The sequence below is a fragment of the Pogoniulus pusillus genome, chromosome 9 (assembly GCF_015220805.1).
Source record: "Pogoniulus pusillus isolate bPogPus1 chromosome 9, bPogPus1.pri, whole genome shotgun sequence".
NCBI classification, from domain to species: Eukaryota; Metazoa; Chordata; class Aves; order Piciformes; family Lybiidae; genus Pogoniulus; species Pogoniulus pusillus.
The window spans coordinates 4,611,042-4,634,551 of NC_087272.1; the positions used below are offsets into that span (position 1 = coordinate 4,611,042).

Sequence of the window (23,510 nt, forward strand, 5' to 3'; positions counted from 1 at the left end):
TTATCGCTGTCTACAACTACCTGAGGGGAGGTTGTAGTCAGGAGGAGGTTGCTCTCTTCTCTCAGGTGGCCAGCACCAGAACAAGAGGACACAGCCTCAGGCTGTGCCAGGGGAAATTTAGGCTGGAGGTGAGGAGAAAGTTCTTCCCTGAGAGAGTCATTGGACACTGGAATGGGCTGCCCGGGGAGGTGGTGGAGTCGCCGTCCCTGGAGCTGTTCAAGGCAGGATTGGACGTGGCACTTGGTGCCATGGTCTAGCCTTGAGCTCTGTGGTAAAGGGTTGGACTTGATCTATGAGGTCTCTTCCAATCTTAATGATACTGTGAAATGAGAGTATCAACTGGTTAGAGAGAGGCACCTCCAAAAAGTGACACATTTTCAAGAGTCAGAGATTGTTTCCAGACTGGAGGTGCTTTTGCTTTAGCTATCTATCTCCTCCTAATGGCAACTGAACAGTTCAAACCTCTTGCCTCAAGCTGACAATATGCTCCTGCTTTCCCAGATACAAGATCACAATTTGACTGGAGCCAGTAGACTGTAGTCTGCTATTGAAGATGTAGTCAAAGACAGATCAGCACCAGCGTTGTCTTATAACAGAGATTGTTACAGCTCCCTTGAAGCAACTCCATTACATATAACTCACATTTGCAATAACATTCATAGCCCTTGGAAGAGCTTGGATTCACTTGTTGTCTTTAGCATTTGGATCTGACTTGGAACAGCTGAGAGAGGATGTGCTGGCACTCAGTTGGGTGCTGCAAATAAAAATTCAAGAGAGAAAAAACAAACAAGCAAACCCCTTTTCCATTCCTTACTGAAAGCAATCTCTAACCTCACAGTACAAGGTATATCTTACCTCAATGCTGTCATAGATCACACAATCAACCATGTTGGAAGAGACCTCTAAGAGCATACAGACCAACCTAGCACCCAGCCCTGACCAGTCAACCAGACCATGGCACTAAGTGCCTCATCCAGGCTTGGCTTCAACACCTCCAGGCACAGCGACTCCACCACCTCCCTGGGCAGCCTATTCCAGTGCCAATCACTCTCTCTGCCAACAACTTCCTAACAACGTCCAGCCTAGACCTGCCCTGACACAACTTCACACTGTGTCCCCTTCTTCTGTTGCTGCTTGCCTGGCAGAAGAGCCCAACCCCACCTGGCTACAGCCTCCCTTCAGGGAGCTGTAGACAACAATGAGCTCTGCCCTGAGCCTCCTCTTCTCCAGGCTGCACACCCCCAGCTCCCTCAGCCTCTCCTCATAGGATTTGTGCTCCAGGCCCCTCCCCAACTGTGTCACCCTCCTCTGGACACCTTCCAGCACCTCAACATCTCTCTTGAATTGAGGAGCCCAGAACTGGATACAACAATCAAGGTGTGGCCTGAGCAGTGCTGAGCACAGGGGCAGAAGAACCTCTCCTGTCTTGCTGGCCACACTGCTCCTGAGCCAGGCCAGGATGGCTAAGATTGGTATGACTAAAATCAGAATGGCTAAGATCAGGAAAAAAACAATGGAGAATCTCAGAAGTGCTACTTGAAACCAATTTATACAGGGAACTGAAATGCCACCCTCATAAATATTGATAAGAGAGGGCTTCACATTGTATGTTCAGCATTGAACGGTGCATGTTATCCTTATTAATGTTTCATAAACATTTGTACAAAACCCAATATGCTTCACTTTGCTTCTAAGTATTAAGTAGAATTATAGCAGCATCTGCTTTCACCAGTTGAGTGCACAAGCTATTCATGCCCTGTCGTAAATTCCATGATGCATTAAGATGCCATTAAATGTACCTTCTGTGGTTGTCTCCTCATTTACATACCTTGTAAATCATCAGGTAAAAACCAAGTGAACCAGGGAGTAATCTCCTGCACTCTTCCCTTCTGCCACAGAATCCTGTGCCATTCACATCTTCCTCCATCAGAAGCATCAGCATTAAAATACTAAGTCAGCTATGTCAGCAATGAGAAACTTAATTGTTAAAGGCAGTTTGATATATATCCCAGTTCTGGGCCCCTCAGTTCAAGAGAGATGTTGAGGTGCTGGAAGGTGTCCAGAGAAGGGCAGCAAGGCTGGTGAGGGCCTGGAGCACAGCCCTGTGAGGAGAGGCTGAGGGGGCTGGGGGTGTGCAGTCTGCATCTCTACTTTTGCACAAGTAGAACATGCCCAGAGTTAGTGTTAATTCCCTTTGTGTTTCATTCCTCCTAACTCCCAACTTAGTTTCTTCAATCCAACTTTTGAGGAGATAGCTGGAGAAGGTTTTCTTTCACAACAACACAGAGACAGCTTCCTGCCCTGCCTGGCAGGAGAGTTTTGTCAGTGTTGCAGCTGTAACCCCACATTCTGCAGACTCTCTCTCTCGCTACTCTGGCAACTCAGCCTCTAATGGTCAGGAGCTCGGAAACAGGCACCTGCACCTGGGTACCAGAGCTGGCGAATGCATGTGCTGCTGGCAGAATATCCTGTTTGTTTGACTGTTCCCCTCCAACACCCAAACGTTTCAGCCCTTGTAAACGAGTCACATCAGCTTCCTCAGAACTTTACAATTGCTTCCACACATTTCTTACGAGCTTTGCTCTATGAAGCCAGACAAAAACACCTATAGAAACATTGCCCAATATCTTTCTCATGGTGCAGTGCCCTTGAAAAGGACTGAGTGCACTGAATTGCAAGGCCTGAAGCCAGCAATAAAGGAAGACTGGAGAGGAAGGTGAGAGGGAACAAGAGAGCGGTAAACAAAACTGCGCACACATTCGCACCCAAGGTGAGCTGCAAGGCTGCCATTTTCAACCTGACAACTTCCAGGGGGAGGGAGGGAAGGAACAAAAGAAAGGAAATAGAAGTGAACATGAGAAAATTAAATCACCATTTATTTCAGGGTGAGAAGTTTACCCAGCATCCATAACTCCCCTGATAGGAGAATACAGCACATGGGAGTTCTCAGCATCCTTTCCAAAAGCAATGGCTTCCTAAAATGATCAGTCCACTGCTTTTTTCCTTCATAAGGAAAACACAGGAGAAGGGAAGCTTACAAATAACATGGCTGCTTAACATTTACAGCCCTTTGTAACTAACTTCTCCTTGCCTGTTGTCTGTGTTTATACCATGCCTACCAGTCCTTGCAACCCTCAGTCCTTCAACTCCTCCTGTAAAGAACAGGGAAGCATCTAATGTGCTTTACTATCGAACATCAAGACTCTCTTTCTCTAGTCCTTTCAAGAAATAATGGATGAGGAGAACCACAAATCTTCTGAAGATTAGAGGAAAGAGGTGCTGAATTGGGGGTGATAGGTCTGCTATAAACTTATGGCTACAGAGAAGAGCTCCCACAGGTGAAAAGGGGACAGCTCTGCCAACACCCCGTGTCAAACCAAGCTTCTGGAGAAGAGCCTGTTTCAAGCCAGCTCTCCCACCAGAGTGAGGTTAGGTATGAGTGATTCAGGTACCACAGAGAGCCCAGGCAGACAATGGAATATCCACTAGCATCAGTCATTTAGAGATGGCTATAACTATCCAGCACTATCAGTGAAAATACTACTGAGAGACAGGTGAAGACCTTGTCAGGCCTATTGGAGAGTAGTGTCAGTAGAGGCAGCAGTGACAAATCACCAGCTGGGGGTGCCAGTATAGTTGCAGCAATACCAACTCTTCCCTCTGAGCTGCCACTTAATTCTGGCTGGATAGCCCATGTGAAGAAGCTTGTTCTGTTGGGTCACTGTCCCCAGGAGAGCAAGCCCTGCACTGGCCAGTTGGCTGCCTCTGTGCCACCGCTACCCCTCGTTCCCCATTTAGCACTTAGGAGCAGAGGCTTTGTGCTGCACTCTCACTTGGGAAACACTGTCAGTATAGATACTTTAACCCTTTTCACATCATCTTTTTCTTTTGTTTTTTGTAGGCCAGCCAGCACTGCTAAGGCTTTCCTACAACCTTCTCAGGGCTTGCTACTGCACCCTTGCTTTTTCTCTTTTAGGAATACAATGAGGTCGGTTGTTGCCCCTCTTGTTGTTTAACTCTGACACCATCAGGAGAGACCCTTCATTATGCCGACTGAATGCAGAGCACTGAGGGCAGTGACAATTGAGAGCATGCACCTGCTATCTGGGGACTCTGTGGTCACTCCAACACTTTCTGTCATTACAGTGCCTATGTACTTAGTGTGCAGTCTCTTGCTGCACCTTGGAACATCCTATTCCAAATCCAGAGGGCCAGTCCATCTCCACTAAGAAAGTTTTAAGTTTCACTGTTCTCTGCAGCAATTCTCCTTTGCTAACACTATGAGCACCTCTAAATAATCATTTACAAGTAGATTAACAATTAACTTTTGCATCACTCGGACTGGCATTCAGTCCTAACTGCAAAAGCCAGAACCTGCAATGGCTTACACCTGCACACAGTTCCATCCAACTCAGTCAGAGGCTACAGACTCAACAATCTGCCCATGTGGCTTTGCTTCCAGAGAACTGAACCCAGAAATGGCCACAGTACATCTCCAATTCTGAGTGAAAACCATCAGTGTGTACAATTAATTTTGAAAAGCTAAGTGTTTGCCACTTTTTCTACCTGTGTTTCACCCAGCACAGCCTGACTTACCAGCACTGTGTAAACAAGCAGGGTCCTTAAAGCAGATGGAAATCATAACCGAACACAGAAGCACAGCCTAAGGCTTAACAAATAAACTCTGTTACTTCTTACTACTATAAATGTGAATACATAGATAAGTGCTGGTAAATAGTAAGTGAACACAAGGCAGCAGTGTGCCCAGGTGGCCAAGAGAGCCAATGGCATCCTGACCTGCAACAGGAACAGTGTGGCCAGTAGGAAAAAGTAGGTTACTCTGCCCCTGTGCTCAGCACTGCTCAGGCCACACCTTGAGTGCTGTGACCAGTTCTGGGCTCCTCAATTCAAGAGAGATGTTGAGGTGCTGGAAGCCGTCCAGAGAATCATAGAATCATAGCATCAACCAGGTTGGAAGAGACCTCCAAGCTCAGCCAGTCCAGCCTAGCACCCAGCCCTAACCAATCAACTAGACCATGGCACTAAGTGCCTCATCCAGGCTTTTCTTGAAGACCCCCAGGGACGGTGCCTCCACCACCTCCCTGGGCAGCCCATTCCAATGCCAATCACTCTCTCTGTGAAGAACTTCTTCCTAATATCCAGCCTATACCTACCCTGGCACAACTTGAGACTGTGTCCCCTTGTTTTATTGCTGGTTACCTGGGAGAAGGGCAGCAAGACTGGGGAGGGGCCTGGAGCACAGCCCTGTGCGGAGAGGCTGAGGGAGCTGGGGGTGTGCAGCCTGCAGAAGAGGAGGCTCAGGGCAGACTTCATTGCTGTCTACAACTACCTGAAGGGAGGCTGTAGCCAGGTGGGGTTGGGCTCTTCTGCCAGGCAACCAGCAACAGAACAAGGGGACACAATCTCAAGCCATGCCAGGGCAGGTCTAGGCTGGATCTTAGGAGGAGGTTGTTGGCAGAGAGAGTAATTGGCATTGGTATGGCCTGCCCAGGAAGGTGGTGGAGTCACTGTCCCTCGAGGTGTTGAAGAAGAAACAGCCTATATTGAGGCACTTAGTGCCATGGTCTGGTTGACTGGACAGGGCTGGGTGCTAGGTTGGACTGGATGAGCTTGGAGATCTCTTCCAACCTGGTTCATTCTATGATTATAAGGTCTTGTTTTGGCCATACAGCCTCAGGAATTGAGCTACTGGGTTTGAAAATACGAATGCAAACTACAGCACTCAGGAGTTTTATATCTATGATTCCATAGTAACCCACATTGGTTGTACACCTAGGTGAATAGGGAAAAGCAGCCGTGAGAAAGTGAGGGGGGAAAGCAAGTTTCAGTGGCAGAATGAAATGCACTTTTATGTTAAATGCTTGCAAAGGATGTGAAATGCAGGGAAGTTGGCAGGTGAACAATGTCAGAGAGCAGGGAGTACTGAGAGCACACATTTCAGTAAGAAACACGACCAAGGTGCACCTGAAATACCTTTTCTAACACTTGTCTGTTACCTCTTCAAACATTTCTCTGCTTGCCTTTTCAGTACTTTTTTTTCTTGGCAAAACATTTTTTCCTTTGGAAGTGGCTGAAATGTTCAGGAAAAAGTTCCAGTTCCCTCAAGAGTATAACTTTATAAGTACACAAAATCTCCTTTTGTTTGTGGGTGTTTGTGCCCATCTCTTATCTGAATATCAAACTGAAAGGGAGTAGGAAAGAGAAACTAAAAGAATATAGAAGGACTGGAAATGTTGTGTTTACTCAAAAATCCTCCAAGGAATCATAGAATCAAGCAGGTTGGAAGAGACCTCCAGGCTCATCCAGTCCAACCTAGCACCCAGCCCTGTTCAATCAACCAGACCATGGCACTAAGTGCCTCCTCACCTGCTCCTAGCTTGGTGTCATCTGCAAACTTACTGATGTTGGACTCAATCCCCTGCTCCAGATCATCAGTAAAAATACTGAGCAGGCCTGGGTCCAGCACTGATCCCTGGGGGACACCACTAGAGACTGGCTGACAACTGGATCTCACTTACTACACGTTCCTTGCTGGGTTTTGAAGCTCACCTTTCAGTGAGTATCATGCAGCACTGGAAAAGGGGCACTAGACGCTGATGCAGGATCTTCCTCCATCAGTCAGTTTACCACAGCTTTTTTGAACCCAGCACCAGAGCTGGTGGGCTTCTCACTGGCCACAAAGGCTGCTTCTGTCAAAGGAAACTTTTCTTTCCTAATCCACATCATTCTATCCTTGTCAGTTCCCTCCCCTGAACTTCACTTCATTTTACCTACAGATTAACCTAAGAGCAGCAGCTCATGCTCTGCCCAAGCGATTCATTGTTTTTCTAACAGGTATAGATTTTCCTGGGATTGCTAAAGCCAGTTCAGTTTTAATCATGACTAACAGCATCTCTCAAATCAGTACAGCCATGTGTAGCTGGAAATACTTCTGTTTTCAGGATACAGAAGATTTTCTTTTTTATGATTCTATCATTCCTGGAACAAATGTGCATTAATCCCTAACTTTAACATAAAATTGGGAACCTTCTGCTATAATAATCTCTACAAAGAAATCTTGGGCATTCTTGTTTATAAAATATGTCTCCAGTATTGATATTCCATTTGCTTCCCTGGCTGCCTGGCAGTCAGATGCATGCAGCTAATAAAAATGTATTCTGGTTTTAGTATCTATGCAATTTTACACTTTAGATTTATTACACATTAACAAACCCAAGTATATAAAGCAGGCAAAGCATTCCAGAAAATCACAGAATAGTAGAGGTTGGAAGGGACCTCAAGGGTCATCCAGTTCCAATCCCCTGCCATAGGCAGGGACACCTCCCAATAGAACAGGTTGTACTGGAGGAAGTACAGGCTGGATGTTAGGAAGAAGTTGTTGGCAGAGAGAGTGATTGGCATTGGAATGGGCTGCCCAGGGAGGTGGTGGAGTTGCCGTGCCTGGAGGTGTTGAAGCCAAGCCTGGATGGGGCACTTAGTGCCATGGTCTGGTTGATTGGCTAGGGCTGGGTGCTAGGTTGGACTGGATGAGCTTGGAGCTCTCTTCCAACCTGCTTGATTCTATGATTCTTTTAGAATCATAGAATCACAAAACCATTTAGGTCAGAAGGGACCTCAAAGCTCAGCCAGTCCCAACCCCCTGCCATAGGCAGGAACACCTCTCACTAGAGCAGGTCGCTCAAGCCCTCATCCAACCTGGCCTTCAACATCTCCAGGGAGGGAGCAGCCACAGCCTCCCTGGGCAACCTGTGCCAGTGTCTCATCACCATCACTGCAAAGAACCCTTTCCTAACATCTAGTTTGAATCTCCCCTCTGCCAGTTCAAACCCATTACCTCTGGTCCTGTCATTACAAGACCTTGTCAAGAGTCCCTCCCCAGTCTTCCTCTAGCCCACTTCAGATACTGGAAGGCCACTATAAGCCTTCTCCTCTCCAGGCTGCAGAGCCACAGCTCTCTCAGCCTGTCCTCATAGCAGAGCTGCTCCAGCCCTCTGAGCATTTTCGTTTTAGAAGGCAAAATCTAACTGCACTGAAAAGAGAATGAGAACATGAACCAGAAGAAATCATTCATATTATGCCCATGCTACAAACAATGATGTACTCTAAAACAACATTAACACAATGGGGCTGCTCTACACTACGTGCCTCCAGTCAATGAAACTGCATCCTGCAGAGGGGAGCAACACCGCAATGAACGAGTACCTCTGCGTTTTGGGACAAAGAAACTGCTTTCCTGCCTGGTTTTGAAAAGCCTTCCAAAACATAGTTCTTAGAATTCCTATCCTCTGCAATTCCCACAAGGAATGATTCATCTCCTGTATCAAGTTCACGCATGCAAGAAAAGTGACACCCCCCTCCCCCAGTAATGACTTCATTCACTTTGCTTTGCTCCTCCAGCTTTAATTCAGTGCAGAACAGCAACAGGTGATGTGCATCAGAACATTTCAGGTTAATGCTGTGCTTTCTGCTGGACTAATACAGTTTTCCAAGACTTGACTTCAAATGAGCACTGAACTTCACCCATCCCTAAAACTGGTTTGAGTTGCTGTCCCTGGAGCTGTTCAAAAAAGGCCTGAGTGAGGCACTTAGTGCCATGGTCTGGTTGATTGAACAGGGCTGGGTGCTAGGTTAGACTGGATGAGCTTGGAGGTCTCTTCCAACCTGGCTGATTCTATGAATCTGTGATTTATTATGACCTCATCACTCTCTACAACTACCTTAAGGGAAATTATAGTCAGATAGGGGCCAGGCTCTTCTCCCAGACAACTTGTGACAGGACAAGAGGGCATGGTCTGAAGCTCAACCAGGGGAGGTTTAGGTTGGATACTAGGAAGCACCTTCTCACAGAAAGGCTGATTAGGCACTGGAATGGACTACCCAGGGAGATGGTGGAGTCACTATCCTTGGAGGTCTTCAAGAAAAGATTGGCACTTGGTGGCATGGTTTAGCTTATGTGGTGGTGTTAGGTTATAGCCTGGACTTGATGATCTCAGAGGTCGTTTCCAGCCTCAATAATTCTGTGTGATTATGTTTGCCAGAGCTGACATAGCTGCACAGAGCACACCAAGCTACCACAGCACAGCACTGAAAGGCTTCCTATTCATAAGCTTTTTTGAGGTGCCCAAGCATATATATGAAGTCTTATTAAAGGCCAGGCTCCAAACTTGCTAAGCAGGAACAGAGCAAATTTGATATTCCACTATGGTTCTTAATAATGAAAGAAAGATTTCTTCAAAGTATGATTTATTGTGGATCCTCAGAAAATACTTGCAGGCCAAGAGTTCAGCTTATGAAGCAATACTTTAAAAGTCAGCCATGGGAAAAGTAAGGACTTCAAACTGAGAAAATTTCTATTTTCTTGGAAGTCATTAGGGTTGCTCCTGATCTTGGCCTGCACCTAGGTGAGTGCAATCCCAAGCACAGCTCCAGGCTGGGTGGGGAATGGCTGAGAGCAGCCCTAAGGAAAAGGCCCTGGGGGTCTGGGGTGATGAAAAGCTCAACAGGAGCCTGCAGTGGGAGTGCAGCCCAGACACAACCCTGTGCTGGGCTGCAGCAAGAGCAGTGTGGGCAGCAGGGCAAGGGAGGGGATTCTGCCCCTTGGCTCTGCTCTCCTCACACCCCACCTGCAGTCCTGGGGGCAGTTCTGGAGCCCCCAGCACAAGAGGGACATGGAAGTGTTGGAGCCAGTGCAGAGGAGGCCACCAAGATGCTGAGAGGGCTGCAGCAGCTCTGCTATGAGGACAGGCTTCAAGAGGTGGGGCTCTGCAGCCTGGAGAAGAGAAGGCTTCCAGAAGATCTTACAGTGGCCTTCCAGTATGTGAATGGGACCTACAGGAAGGCTGGGGAGGGACTATTGACAAGGACTTGTAATGACAGGATGAGGAGTAATGAGTTTAAACTGGCAGAGGGGAGATTTAGGGTAGATGTTAGGAAGTTCTTTACAGTGAGGGTGGTGAGACACTGGCACAGGTTGCCCAGGGAGACTGTGGCTGCTCCCTCCCTGGAGGTGTTGAAGGCCAGGTTGGATGAGGCCTTGAGCGACCTGTTCTAGTGAGAGGTGTCCTTGCCTATGGCAGGGGTTGGAACTGGCTGAGCTTTGAGGTCCCTTCCAACCTAAACCATTCTGTGCTTCTATCTTCCTTTCATTCTTTTTTCAGTAAGTGTTGTTCAGTTTCAGTTCTCCTCAAGAGCTGGATTCCTAGGGTGGGGCTTCTCTGGGTGGCTCAGGAGCACAAAAGCACTGGCAGGCAGCTGGCAGAAATCCCTTGTTTAACTCTGCTCAGGGAAGAAAGCCATTTGCAGAGCTGGAGAATACCCAGCAGTGACACAGGTGGCTAAACACATTTAAAATTGGTCCAAAAGTTCAATGAATGAAGGGTTCAGGAGCTATTAGTGCTTGCCTTAGGTCACCCTTTGCCCTTTACATCTGACCCCCAGCTTGAGTTAAACATATTTAACTTACCACCTCCCAAAACCCCTTCCTTCAAATTACTTTAATAACTGTTAGGAAAATCTCAGGTGGCAGACACTCCAGGAGAAAATCTGCAATGCACCACTGAACCATGGGCACACATGCAGTACAGAGAATCCAGCAGGCAGCAGCTGAAGTTCAACTCATCATCTCAAAAGAAAGGGAATGCAAGGAGGTTATTGCTGTGGAGACTGAGGCTGGCAGCCCTAGGAGATGCACACCCTGACCTCTTGGGCCAAACGAGAATTTCCTGCCCTCCTCCCCCCACCAAAAAAAAGCAGGACTAAAGCAAAGAATCAGATCCTGGAGGGTTGCTCCTTTGCTGGGAAGAGGTGAAGGATTTTAGCAGGCAAGATAATCCTGATGCTCCTTGCTGGTGCTACCCAAACCTGCAGTTTAAGGAGAAGGGCAGGAGAGAGATGTGAGGGACTGAGCCCATGCACCTCCACACCTGCACCTCCACATATGTCCCACAAGCATCACTCCTGGACCTATCTGGGGTACACGTGGAGGGAACAGAAGGTGAGAACCACATGTTCAACATCTGGTGAGAAGTGCTGGCAGCCCTCCAGCCACACAGGCCTCAGGTTGCTTCCAGGGCTGGCAAGCAACCTACTGCACATAACACAAGCCAGGCAACCAGGTACAGAACAAGGGGACACAGTCTCAAGTGGTGCCAGGGGAGGTCTAGGATGGATGTTAGGAGGAAGCTGTTGCCAGACAGAGTGATTTGCATTGGAATGGGCTGCCCAGGGAGGTGGTGGAGTCACCATCCCTGGAGATGTTGAAGCAAAGAGTGGACGGGGCACTTTGTGCCATGGCCTAGTTGAGTGGCTAGGGCTGAGTGATAGTTTGGACTGGATAAGCTTGGAGGTCTCATCCAGCCTGGTAGATTCTGTGAACCAGGATGAAGGGGTCTGCATGAGCCACCAGTCAACTGCAAAACCAGAAGCAGTCAGGAGATGAAGATTGAAAAAGCAAACCAACAAATCAAAACAAAGTTAGATTTCTGTTCTCTTCTCTCATCTGGCTTTTACTGCATGAGCATTGGAAGAACAGGGCTTCACCCAGATCTGCCATAAATACCTTTTTTTCCATTCAGAAAGAGCACACAAATGCTCTCCAATGACAGTTTTACTTTCCTAAATTCCCATCTGTGTAAAAAGCATTTAAGTCATTTTCCCTTCTTTTTTTGATACATTCTTCCTGGGGAAAAGGACAACCATCAAACTAGCTGCAGTGGGCTGGGAACTTCCTCTCCATTGAAATCATATGAACCAGATCAGCTCAGACAAACTGAAGTAAGCTAAAGCTGTGTTTACAGCAAAACTAAATTTACAAGCATCCATACACACAGTCTAGTTAGAGGTGTTTACAACTGTATGCAATTTGGAACTAACACAGAAATCCAAACTTCCCCCTTGGACAAAGAAAGTCCAGAGGGGGCCAAGGCCAGCCTCTCTCTGTCCCAGCCAGAAAAGAACCAGCAAAGCTCATCTGTTAGCTGTTTAGTCAAGGTTAGTGGAAGAGATCAGAGTGGAGCATGAGTCTATGGTTCTCTACTAGATACACACAGAATCACCATTAGTGCTTTCATACTACTGATGATACTGCTAGGGTCTCCTCATTACTACTCCAGCACAGAAGATTTACCTGCTGGTGGCAGTTGTCATCATAGAATCAGATTGGAAGAGACCTCCAAGCTCAGCCAGTCCAACCTAGCACCCAGCCCTGGCCAATCAACCAGACCATGGCACTAAGTGCCCCAGCCAGGCTTTGCTTCAACACCTCCAGGCACGGCGACTCCACCACCTCCCTGGGCAGCCCATTCCAATGCCAATCACTCTCTCTGCCAACAACCTCCTCCTAAGATCCAGCCTAGACCTGCCCAGGCACAGCTTGAGACTGTGTCCCCTTCTTCTGTTGCTGGTTCTGATGACAGAAGCGGAACGAAGAAGAGGAAGGAAAACAGGACAGATGAGTTAACATTCAGAAGCCAGGCTGAACAAACACCAGCCAAAACACTGCACTGGAGTTCACTACTGTTGCCCTTATTCAGGGGCAGCAGAATGACACCCTCACTCTAAGAATCCTCAGAAGATCATTTTGTTTAACAAGCTCTAGTATCAGAGAGAAACCTTTGCTGGGAAAAATACCAGAGGAGCCTGGCTTCCCAAGTGATTCAAACACAGCTTTGTACTGCAAAGTGTCTTCTCAACGAAGATGCTAGGAACCAGGGGAGGCCAAGATGCAAGGCAACGAGAGCAGGCAGGACATAGCAGCCTTAGGGCTCCATGGGATTCTCCTTCAACATTTGCTTCAGCCCCTTGGAGGAACCTGCAGTCAGTCTGATAGAAGGCATTTGCTTCTCTTCCCCTGTACCTCAGCTCTCAGCTCTGCTGTGTTCTGTCATACCTTCTCTTCTATTGTGCACACACCACCACCATCACAGAGCTTTTGTTTCCAGTAGCCTGGCAGTTCATTCTTTAAGAAAATAAAATAACCCTAATAACAGGAGGCTAGGCCTGTGTCTAGTCACTGGAAGATTAAGTGAGGGAGGGAGCATCTGAAAGTGACAACCTTTATTAGTAATGACCTAGGCCCTCTAGCCATGAACCTAGAAAACACTCATTAAGAGAAAAGCCTGCTGCTTTTTACAGGCATGTAAAATAAAAGGAAGTCTTTGTGGCAATAGAGAAGGGTATGACACAGAAGGAAATGTAAAAATGAATTATCTATAAAAGAAGGGATTTTCTCCTGCTCTGTAGAAGATAAGAAGAAATTAAACCAGAGCTATAAAAGCTTGCTCATAGTTCCATAAAACATTGCTGCAGAAGCAGATCTTTGCAAGGTAATGTTAACTGAATCTCACACAGCAAATCTGCAGGTACAGCATAGAACAGAAAAGCCTGCTTAGTCAAATATCAGAATACAGGATTTACCCTAAGCTGGTTTGCACCCTATGCCCACAACACTGCAACGGAGAGACCGCCTGCTTCGAAGCTAAAGCTTTCCAAACTCCCATCTTGCTTTTGCCATGTGAGTATCAGATCCTTAGGCTGGAACATTGTGAAGAGCCACATGGCATGAAGTTGTCACAAGACACCATATCTGGGACCGGTTTCCTGTTTGACTGTTTGCTTTCAAGAGTTTCCCTGCAGTGTATTTGAAATGTTCTAACTTTACCTTTTGGAAACTCTGAGTTGCCATCCCAGGAGGTGTTCAAGAAAGGACTGGATGGGGCACTTAGTGCCACAGTCTAGGTGATGGGACAGGGCTGAGTGCTAGGTTGGACTGGCTGAGCTTGGAGGTCTCTTCCAACCTTCTTGATTCTATGATTTGCCCGTTTGTGGCAGATCACGGAGTTGCAGAGTGTCAGGGGTTGGAAGGGACCTTGAAAGCTCATCCAGTTTGATCCCCCTGCAGATCAGCATCACCTACACCAGATCACACAGGAACACATCCAGGCAGGTTTTTAATATCTCCAGAGAGGGAGACTCCACAACCCTTCTGGGCAGTCTCTGTCACCCTCACAGGGAAATAATCTTTCCATGGAACTGCCTCTGCCTCAGCTTCCACCCATTGCCCCTTGTCCTGTCATTGGGCATCACCCAGCAGAGCCTGGCTCCAGCCTCCTGGCACTCGCTGTTTACATATTTATAAACACTGATGAGGTCACCCCTCAGGTTCCTCCTCTCCAAGCTGAAGAGCCCCAGCTCCATCAGGCTCTCCACCTAAGCGAGATTTTCCATTCTCTTAATCATCTTTGTGGCTCTGCACTGGAGTCTCTCAAGCAATTTTATGTCCTTCTTGAACTGGGGAGCCCAGAACTGGACACAATATTCCAGATTCAGCCTTACCAGGGCAGAGTAGAGGGGGAGGAGAACCTCTCTTGATCTACTAACCACAGCCCTTTTAACACACCCCTGAATGATACTGGCCTTCTTGTCCACTTCTCTACAAACTTGCATCAATGACTTTGTATTCATGCACATCATCCTGGCTCCTGGCCAGCTGGGTCCAAGATATCAGCACTTGGGGAACAAGGCCCAGATAAGTTATTAAAACACCTGGTTGTCCTCCTTTCAGCTCCTCCAGTTCTACAGCTGCTCAGCTATCCCATGAATGAGATTTTTAACTCTAAAATTTCAGCCCGTGGAAGCTGAATGTGTTCATAAGAGAGGGATGACTGCACTGTAGTCTTGGCTTTAAAGGTTCAGTTTTGCTGCATGTGTTTATGCGCACAGCTTTTCAAACCGGCTACCTACAGTCTAGAAACAGTTGGAAACTTGAGCAAAGTTTCACATCTGCTTCAAAATCACATTTGCAGATGTGCTAGTTTGAGCCTAGTTGGGATATTTTAGTGAGAGGAATTAGATGCTAGGCTGTGAATAGGAAACAATGGTGATGGCTGCTGCACTCATAGGCTTGCTGAGATGGATAAGAACAAGAACACAAACACAGATAATAGAGTTGGTCTTTGGCTCTGGCTGCCTTCCTTCTCTCTCTAACCTGCTGTCTGTGTAACTAATCCTTCTGCTTCCTAACCCCCTGGTTGATTCTCCAAACTCACCTTGAACATAAGACAAAGTCTGGGATAAGGTAGAGGGGTGGAAGAGTGGTTGGGAGGCCCTCCTGGGGACTCTGGTTCCTGGGAGAAGTGTTGTGTTTCTGTATTGCCTTTAACTCGTGTACTTCTGTCTGTAGCTGTACAGATTGTGAATACCTGCTTGTACATTGTTCTAAGCTGCAAACAGAAAGCTCCATTCTAATTTCCAGCTTGGCTGAGTCTAGTCTGGGTGATTTCATAAGAGTGGGGGAGTGGGGAACACCCAAACCACCACAGTAAATGTATCTGTGCAGAACAATTTAAGTAATCTGCTACTCCAAAAAGTTCAGTGCTTGCTGACTTTCCTATCCACTATGCCACAGCCTTCTGAACAGCATGAGAGCAGCCAAGAGCCAGCCTGCGTGCAGAGCTCTGATAAAGGGCTTGAGAAATCTCAGGGAGCTCCCAGCAGCTGTGTCAGAAAACACCAAAGTACCAAAAGGAGCACAGAATTCAAGTACAAAGAGAGAAGAAAAACATCACCGATAGGGCGAGCTTTCTGCTGAAATGCTCATAATTGAGCTGAGCCTTCCCTTGCCAGGCTGCTGCTCTGAGCAAACACCACCCAGCTTAGGAAACATTGCCATGGCTCAGTTCTCACTGCCATCCCAAGCACAGCTGTGCCTCTGCGTTTTCCACACGAGATCGTCTTTGCCAAATACAGCGATGCCACTTGGCAGCTGGGCAATGTGTCTGCCTCCTGTCCCACGCAAAGCCACCAGTTTATAAACAGACCCCTGCAAGCTTTTTCTCCGTAAGAGAGTTGATCCAGACTCCCCCACAGCTATCCCACTCTCTTCAGCCACCTCTCACTATGCAGAAGCAGCTGCTGTGCAGATGTGCTGAGTTCAGGCCGTTTGGTTCGGCTGGGAGCACAGGGTAGCGCTTGGGACATAGGTAACTTACTTGCTTTCCAGGATATCTGTAGTGAGGGTGGCCATCCGCTGGCTTCCATGCTCCTACTGAACATCCAGGGCAGCCAACTTCCTAAAAATCCACAGAGCAAAGAAGGCTAAGTTGCATGCAATTAACTGCACCAACGCAGTGCCAGAGAGGATACTCCAAACTGGCTGCACAGTTGAGGGCTAATCAGTGATCAGACTCACTTGCTTTTCACCTGGGATAACTCTAGCAAGCTGGAGAATAACATTTAGAGGGAAACAAAGATGCCTTTGGAGAGATCAAACCTCTAATTTCCTTTACAAACAATTATTTGAAGTGATGGCCTATTGAAGCCAATGGCATTTGCTGATAATCACCAGCACCCACAGTTGTAAAAGTCTAATTACATGGTTACTCTTCAGGGCTGTTTTTCAAATTAAAAAGACAGATTGATGTAGATGAACCACAAATTTGACTGTAAAAGCCTTTATTTAAAAGAATGGCATCTAAGGCTGGATTAAAGAGCAAATTTTTGTAGGGCAATAAGATATTATAGCTCAATTTAAGTAAGGTTTCGACTCAGCTTTTATCTGTGCCCACAAAACACTGTAGCGGCACACATCTTCTTCTCTTTTTCTCAGCTGCAAATACAATGCAGACTGAGTCACATTAAAATCTGCCTCTTCAAAAACATTAGGACTGGGACTACTTTTTCTACATATTAAGAAATTTGCAGTATGTGTGGCTGGCTATACAGATCACAGAATCATAGAATCACAGAAGCAACCAGGTTGGAAGAGACCTCCAAGCTCAGCCAGTCCAACCTAGCACCCAGCCCTGGCCAATCAACCAGACCATGGCACTAAGTGCCCCAGCCAGGCTTTGCTTCAACACCTCCAGGTACAGCAACTCCACTCCACCACCTCCCTGGGCAGCCCATTCCAATGCCAATCACTCTCTCTGCCAACAATTTCCTCCTAACATCCAGCCTAGACCTCCCCTGGCACAACTTGAGGCTGTGTCCCCTTGTTCTGTTGCTGCTTGCCTGTAGAAGAGCCCAATCCCACCTGGCTGCAGCCTCCCTTCAGGGAGTTATAGATAGCAATGAGGTCACCCCTGACCCTCCTCTTCTCCAGGCTGTACATCCCTAGCTCCCTCAGTCTCTCCTCATATTTCACTTTTTTGAGCTTAGGTATCTGCCGTCATTCTATTCAGGATAGCAATCTGGGAATTCACACCTAAAAGTATTAACCAACTCCTTGAACAAACCTTCTCTACTGACTCCTTTCTCACTGTCACTCTTGGAGGGAAAGAAGTTGCCTCCATTACTCAGCTTTATTGTTATACTCTAGCAATAATCTAGAAACTGAAACTACATCTATTTTCCCTCAGGGGTTTAAAACAAAGAGATAAATGTTGTGATATTCATAAATCATAGAATCAGTCAGGGTTGGAAGGGACCACAAGGATCAGACAGATCCAACCCCCCTGCCATGCCCAGGGACACCTACCCTAGAGCAGGCTGCACACAGCCTCAGCCAGCCTGGCCTTAAACACCTCCAGCCATGGGGCCTCAACCACCTCCCTGGGCAACCCATTCCAGCCTCTCACCACTCTCATCTTCAACAACTCCTCCTCACCTCCACTCTGAATCTTCCCACCTCCAGCTTTGCTCCATCTCTCCCACTCCTGTCACTCCCTGACAGCCTCAAAAGTCCCTCCCCAGCTTTTTTGTAGTCCCCCTGCAGATCCTGGAAGGCCACAAGAAGGTCCCCTGGGAGCCTCCTCTTCTGCAGACTGCACAGCCCCAATTCTCTCCGTCTGTCCTCACAGCAGAGCCGCTGCAGCCCTCTGAGCATCCTCATGGCCCTTCTCTGGACACACTCCAGCATCTCCACATCCCTTTTGTAATGGGGGCTCCAGAACTGGATGCAGTACTCCAGATGGGGTCTTGTCAGAGTGGAATAGAAGGGGAGAATCACCTCACTCAACCTGCTGATAACACTTCTCTTGTTGCAGCCCAGGCTCTGCTTGGCTTTCTGGGCTGCAGGTGCACACTGCTGGCTCCTGTTGAGCTTCTCTTCCACCAGCACCCCCAAGTCCTTTTCTTCAGGGCTGCTCAGTTAGTCTCATCTGAGACAAAGCATAAGATCTCTGTCTGCTCTTTCCTCAATGTTCATCACATTTTTCCTATGCTTATTAAGTATTTGAGAAGTGCTGGTCTGTCATGGACACAATTTAGGATGAGCTATCATATATTCTTCTATACATACACTGTAAGGCTGCTGCTGACTGGCTCCTTAACTTGAAAACATCTATCGAGTTTAATTAAAACTCATTTCAGCCTTACGTTAACTACATGTAGTAGGAAAGCATGTTAGAAGTGTTTCAACTCAAGCATTAGACTACTGAAACTAGAGATTATGAACAAAAGCAGTAAAATGCTGTACTAGCGCCCCCTGCAAGCCAGCATCACAGACACACAGAAATGGTGGTGTTTGTCCTGAGCAGTTAACAACGCAAGTATAAGATCACAGAATGCCAGGGGTTGGAAGGAACGCTGGAAGATCACCCAGTCCCACTCCTCTGCCATAGCAGGATCACCTACAACAGATCACACAGGAATGTATCCAGGTGGGGTTTGAGTATCTCCAGAGGAGAAGACTCCACAACCCTTCTGGGCAGCCTGTGCCAGCGTTCTGTTACCCTCACAGGGAAAAAAATTCCTCCTCATGTTTCCACAGAACCTCCTATGCCTCAGCTTCCACCCAGTGCCCCTTGTCCTGTCATCAGGTGCCACCCAGCAGAGCCTGGCCCCAGCCTCCTGACATTCACCCTTTACATACTTATAAACATGAATGAGGTCACCTCTCAGCCTCCTCTTCTCCAAGGTAAAAAGCCCCAGCTCCATCAAGCTCTCCTTGTATGAGAGATCACAGTATCACAGTATTATCAGGGTTGGAAGAGACCTCACAGATCATCAAGTCCAACCCTTTACCACTGAGCTCAAGGCTAGACCATGGCACCAAGTGCCACATCCAATCTTGCCTTGAACAGCCCCAGAGATGTTTCATTCCCTTCATCTTCTTTGTGGCTCTGCACTGGACTCTCTCAAGCAGTTCTCTGAGGTCCTTCTTAAATTGAGGGGCTCAGAACTGGACACAATATTCCAGATTCAGCCTTATCAGGGCAGAGTAGAGGGGGAGGAGAACCTCTCTGGACCTACTAACCACACTCTACCCACTGCACCATGGAATGGCATTGGCCTTCTTGGCCATAAGAGCACATCACTGGCTCACGGTCAATCTCCCATTCACCAGGACGTCCAGGTCCTTTTCCTCTTCACTGCTCTCCAACAGGTCAGTCCCCAACCCATACTGGCATGTGGGGTTGTTCTTTCTGTGCTAGTTTGAAGCTAGCTGAGATATTTTGATTCCTGTGAAAATGAAACAATGGTGATGGCTGCTGCACTCACAGGCTTCTTGAGATGTATAAGAAGAAGAACACAAACATAGATAAGAGAGCTGCTCTCTGGCTCTGGCTGCCTCCCTTCTCTCCTTAACCTGCTGTCTGTGTAACTAATCCTTCTGCTTCCTAACCTGCCTAGCCAATTCTCCAAACTTAACTTGAACATAAGGCAAGGTCTGGAATAAGGTAGAGGGGTGGAAAGGAGGTGGAAGGGTGGTTGGGAGTCCCTCCTAAGGACTCTGTTTCCTGGGAGGGCTGCTGTGTTTCTGCATTACTTTTTAACTTGTAAATACTGTAACTCTCTGCTTGTATCTTGTGCTAAGCTGTAAATAGAAAGCTCCATTCTAATCCCCAGCTCGGCTGAGTCCAGGCTGGGTGATCTGACAAGAGTGGGGGTTGGGAACACCCAAACCATCACCCTTTCCCAGATGCAGGACTCTACACTTGTTCTTGTTGAATTTCAATTTTTCACTGCCTGCCTAAGGTAAAAGACCTATGCAGTGGTAAGATGATGGGGAAACTGCTCGTAGGAAGCAAGAGAGGCCACAGCACAGCAGCTCCTTAACCTTAGTTTAACTAAGCTGCAGGGTTTATTCAGTGCAGAAAGCTACTCAAACGCTGCCGCTGGTAAGAATGAAATCCTTTCCTAGGTGCACCTTTCATAACCAATTTGCTGATTCTCAGCATGGCAGGATTCAGGCATTCTGCTATCCATTCTGCTTTGCTTCTTGCAAACCCTGGCAGTTTTGCTAAATGTAGCACAGCTGCAAGTGTATCAGAATATAAGCACATGGCAAGGGAAAAAACGCAGCATCCTTTTATAACTGAGAAAGCTATTTTCTCTTTGTTGTCTTTGTTGCACTTCATAATCAGTAACAAGCCCCCAAATTATCAGTATGCAGCTGGTCTAGCTGCCAGCAGGGTCTTTTTTTCTCCCACAGAATGGAAGATTTGTGTTTCCTGCTTCTAAAAAGACAAAGTTCACTTTCACTGGCTGAGTGAAAAGGGTAATGATGGTTTTGGCAGTGGTTTGATATGAAATCATAATTTCATTTCTTTTATAGATAATCTGAGTAATCCCTTATCAACAGCTATCACTTTTCTCCACATATCCTCCTTCTAAAGGCTGACAGTTTGGAAAGCACACTAAACCCAAGCTTGATAACAGTACTCAGTATTTCACCTCCCAGCTGAATCATGCTCTAGCCAAATACTACTAGGGTAGGTGTAGAACTCTTGCTGCAATTCTAACCAGCAGGCACTAAACCCAAATGTGCTCAGATCTTAAGGCACAAACACAAGGTTTGATTGCTACAGACACTACCACGGCAGTGCTAAGATTGCTGCTTTGCTTCAGGGATATTGCACCACTCAAGTGGCTACTCACAGGTGGCACAGAAAATCAGGGGATGCCAAACAAGATGGAAGCCCCACAGTGAGCAGACACTGAGCGTGGCGCAAACACAGGCAGTTGGCCATGTAGCAGCTTCCCAGCTGTGCTACCACATTTCAAGGCAGACTGCCTCCTCCCTCAAGGGCTGACTGTGGTGGTTTGAGGCCAACTGGAATATTTTTACTGAGAGAAGTTAAATCATTAGCTGTGAGAAGAAAGAAAAAAGCCAACAGCAGCCTAGATCACTCATTCTTCTACTGAGAAATGCCAACTAGCCAAAACAACTCACTTCTCACACACTGCTCAGCTCTCTGCTCCTGCTCTCTGGCTGTCTGCTCTCTGTGTGGTTGCCTCTGCCTTAAGTCTAATCTCTAACCTCCTTGTTGTCTTTTTGACATCCCACCTCAGGTCTCTCCAGATTTATCACATGAAATGTGCAGGGTTGTGTTGGCCACAACAACCCCAAGCAGCACTACAGGCTGGGGCCAGAGTGGTTGAGAGAAGCCAGGCAGAGAGGGCCCTGGGGGTGCTGGTAGAGAGTAGGCTGAAGATGAGGCAGCAGAGTGCCCAGGTGGGCAGGAGAGCCAATGGCATCCTGGGTTGGCTCAGGAGCAGTGCGGGCAGCAGGACAAGGGAGGTTCTTGTGCCCCTGTGCTCAGCACTGCTCAGGCCACAGCTTGAGTACTGTGTCCCGTTGTGGGCTCCTCAATTCAAGAGAGATGTTGAGGTGCTGGAAGGTGTCCAGAGAAGGACAGCAAGGCTGGGGAGGGTCCTGGAGCAGAGCCCTGTGAAGAGAGGCTGAGGGAGCTGGGGGTGTGCAGCCTGCAGCAGAGGCTCAGGGCAGAGCTCATTGCTGTCTGCAGCTGCCTGAAGGGAGGCTGTAGCCAGGTGGGGTTGGCCTCTTCTGCCAGGCAAGCAGCAACAGAAGAAGGGGACACAGTCTCAAGCTGTGCCAGGGGAGGTCTAGTCTGGATATTAGGAGGAAGTTGTTGGCAGAGAGAGTGATTGGCATTGGAATGGGCTGCCCAGGGAGGTGGTGGAGTCACCGTGCCTGGAGGTGTTGAAACAAAGCCTGGCTGAGGCACTTAGTGCCATGGTCTGGTTGATTGGCCAGGGCTGGGTGCTAGGTTGGACTGGCTGAGCTTGGAGGTCTCTTCCAACCTGGTTGATTCTATGATGACAACTGCCAGCAGATAAATCCTCTCCTGTGCTGGAGAGTAACCAGGAGGCCCTAGCAGTACCATCATTAGTATGAAAGCAGTAACACACTTGCAGGTGAGCAGTCCAGGAGCAAGCTGACAAATATTTCTGCCTATGAATCTTGAGATAAGGTAATTTTGCCATCAGAAAACGCCTCTGAGTTGAAAACTTCCCTGATCCCCCTCACGCCAACGCTACCCACAGGCGGGCAGCCCTCACATCTCACTAATGCAGTCTGCAGTCTCTCCCCTGGGTGCAGCTTAGCAGGACTCTGCTCTGCCATATTATTCATCTCTCCTGGAGACGTACCAGCGCCTAGGAAGCGAGAACTACGCTAACCTGATTCTCTCCCCATAAACCTTGGGGGGTGCTGTGCACCACACCGTACAGGTCCCCCCCCCCCAGGAGACGCTGGAACAATAAATACACTGCTTTCCTTTCTCAGCAAAGCCACGTTAACCACGAGGGAGTGTGCGGCAGGACGCGAGGACTGAAAACCCTGTGGGAGTCAGCGGGTGCAGGCTGTGCTTCTGCCCCGCTCTGGCGCCACAGGCTGCCCAGGCCTGGAGGACACAACTGCCTCTCCCTCCTCTGCAAGGGTAAGATCGAGGACACTGCACGCTGGTTGGGAGCTTAAAGGCAGATTCTGTTTGCAGGGGCATATCAGGCAGAAGGAACACATCCACAAGCCAGGCTAAGCCTATGGGACTAAACCCACCTGGAATCCTCCACCTGTGCCACCCTCAGCAGGCCTGAGAGCAGGCCACAACTGCCCCACCCAGCTTAGGCCCACAAGGCCTCAGCAGGCCGCATGAGGCAGCTCCGGCTCCCTGCCGGCCTGCAGCCTCCACACACTCACCTGAGACACCGAGGGGCAGCTGCGCCCGGGAGAGGGGACGAGGGGAAGGGAGAGGGGACGAGGGGAAGGGAGAGGGGACGAGGGGAGGGGAGAGGGGACGAGGGGAGGGGAGAGGGGACGAGGGGAGGGGAGAGGGGACGAGGGGAGGGGAGAGGGGACGAGGGGAACAGCCGGGGGGGGCACGAGGGGAGCAGCCGGGGGGGGGGGCACGAGGGGAGCAGCCGGGGGGGGGGGGGGGGGGCACGAGGGGAGCAGCCGGGGGGGGGGGGGGGGGCACGAGGGGAGCAGCCGGGGGGGGGGGCACGAGGGGAGCAGCCGGGGGGGGGGCACGAGGGGAGCAGCCGGGGGGGGGGGCACGAGGGGAGCAGCCGGGGGGGGGGGCACGAGGGGAGCAGCCGGGGGGGGGGCACGAGGGGAGCAGCCGGGGGGGGGGGCACGAGGGGAGCAGCCGGGGGGGGGGGGGGGGGGGGGGCACGAGGGGAGCAGCCGGGGGGGGGGGGGGGGGCACGAGGGGAGCAGCCGGGGGGGGGGGCACGAGGGGAGCAGCCGGGGGGGGGGGCACGAGGGGAGCAGCCGGGGGGGGGGGCACGAGGGGAGCAGCCGGGGG

The 23,510-nt window shown here is 48.8% G+C and overlaps 2 long non-coding RNA genes across 6 annotated transcripts in view; one reads left to right on the forward strand and one right to left on the reverse strand.

The window, feature by feature from the left end:
* The window catches only part of LOC135177962 (uncharacterized), a 136,461-nt gene extending 113,562 nt beyond the window's left edge, over nucleotides 1–22,899 (forward strand). The window contains exon 5 of the long non-coding RNA XR_010303280.1: nucleotides 22,490–22,899. This is a non-coding gene — a long non-coding RNA (uncharacterized LOC135177962). The remainder of the gene's footprint in view (nucleotides 1–22,489) is intronic.
* The window catches only part of LOC135177961 (uncharacterized), a 191,922-nt gene that overhangs the window by 114,631 nt on the left and 53,781 nt on the right, over nucleotides 1–23,510 (reverse strand). For all 5 annotated transcript variants that reach the window (XR_010303277.1, XR_010303276.1, XR_010303278.1 and 2 more), the window contains exon 3: nucleotides 16,008–16,088. This is a non-coding gene — a long non-coding RNA (uncharacterized LOC135177961). The remainder of the gene's footprint in view (nucleotides 1–16,007; nucleotides 16,089–23,510) is intronic.